This window comes from Lactuca serriola, chromosome 8, assembly GCF_051521515.1.
Source record: "Lactuca serriola cultivar US96UC23 chromosome 8, Lser_US96UC23_V15, whole genome shotgun sequence".
Classification (NCBI taxonomy): domain Eukaryota; kingdom Viridiplantae; phylum Streptophyta; class Magnoliopsida; order Asterales; family Asteraceae; genus Lactuca; species Lactuca serriola.
Window position 1 is genome coordinate 274806589 of NC_136415.1, and position 2097 is coordinate 274808685.

The window sequence follows — 2097 nt, forward strand, 5'->3', positions numbered from 1 at the left end:
ATAGTTTGTGGTAATGATCCTAATCAAATTCAGGCAAAAAACTTGAAAAATCTATCAACAGGTGGTCCAACTCATCGAGTCATGGCATGGACTCGTGGACTTCATCACCAGATGATCCAACTTGTCGAGTTCCCATATGGGACTCATCGAGTACAACAGTCAAAGGCAAAAATGAAACTTTTTCAGCTTTGAAAAAATTAACCAATGCATCTATATAACAGAAAACACCCTAGGCTCTGATACCACTGTTGGGTTTTGAGCACTATAACATCTCTATTATGCACATACAACCCTAATGCTTTGGATCTAAGTTTTCTCTAGTTATATATGCAATATTCTTTTTCTAAAGCATGAAGCCTAACTAGCATACAAATTTAATATTTGAATCATAAAACTAGTTAGATGATTATGTAACGCCTGGTTCATGTTACGTATTTTAATAAGAATGTTTGCACTTTTATGCTGGGAATCGACGAGTTGGAGGCCCCAAACTCGTCGAGTAGGGATGGATCTTGGTCACGGGTGGAAGAGTCTACTCGATGAGTCGGAGGCCCCAGACTCAACGAGTAGGTCTGCCAGAGTGAAACCCTAATTTTCAGGGCTTGCACCCTATTTAAAGACCTTATACGGCCTCCACTCCAGCCTCCATCGCCTTCAGACCCTATTTACGAAACCCTAATTACCTTATGAGTGTTCTTGAGCTATTTTGTGCCATTATAGTGATTTAAAGTTTGGAGAAGGAAGTAAAGGCTTGGAGATTCAAGAAGAAGGCAGTAGATCCAGAGCTTTGGTTGCATTTCCATCTTGTTTGAGGTAAAAAGCTTATAATTTGGCTTTCCATCACTTAGTTCTTCTTTAGGGCTTGTATATTGACATTTTTGGGCCATTTCTAAGCCACTCCCAGGATTTGGGTGCATAATAAAGTAATGACTTCAGATCTGGGAATTTTTGAGCTCAAGAAGCTTAAAGTTACCACCTTTATTGAGCTATGGACCTATCACATGCATTAGAACTCCTTCATCACTTAGTTTTGGTGTTTTAGCTTCATAACACCCATACATGCATGTAAAGTTTGTAACTTTACATGTTATATCGACCCTAGGGGCTAGATCTATGCTTTGGACGTAATAAGTCCGACTAAAATCGACTGTATAGACTTGGACTTTGGGGGACTCGGCGAGTCGTTCATAGGACTCGACGAGTCGGGTTATGGTTCCCCAACCTTTTATGTTTCTAAGTAATCTGGTTGAGTCTAGAAGAGGACTCAGCAAGATGGACGCGACTATAGACTTGGAGATCAAAGAACTCGATGAGTTCAAGGATGAACTCGGCGAGTTGAAAGCAAATGTCCTGACTGATATGAAGAAGAACTCGACGAGTTCAAGGATGAACTCGACGAGTCAAGGGCTAAATTCCCCAACTGATATGAAGCAGGACTCAACGAGTTCAAGGATGAAATCGGCGAGTCATGAGCAAAAGGTCCTGATTCTGTATGTAGGAGAACTCGACGAGTTCAAAGAGGACTCGACGAGTTATATGTAAAAGTCCCGACTATGTAGGAGGGAACTCGACAAGTTCTTAGAAGACTCGACGAGTGGGATCGAAGTTCTAGAAGTTTGTGGATTATGGAACTCGATGAGTTGGTGGACCAACTCGGCGACTTGAGTCAACTAGATGTTGACTTTGACCAAAAGTCGACTTTGACCAGGGTGTTGACCTTGACTTTGACTTTGACTTTGACTTGAGTTGACCCTTGTAAGGGTTATGAGTATGAAAGGGTAATTAAGGAAGATGTTACATGTAGGAGTTTGAGAGGAGTTGATCCTGGCATCGAGGATAGTTCAGACACTATATGACATTGAGGTGAGTTACCTTCCAGTAGAAGTGGGTCTAAGGCACTAAGGCCCGCCCACTAGTAAGAGTTATAGTAGAGATAATTGTCTTTGCGCTAATTATTTAGTATGTTTTTATCTATTATGATTATGTGCTAGCATGATATGATGTTATGTGATAGTAGGAAGTAGGAGGAATAGTCCCCAAGTATGGTCATAATGACCAAAGGGTAGGTCGGGCACCCCAGATATGCCTGACAGTATG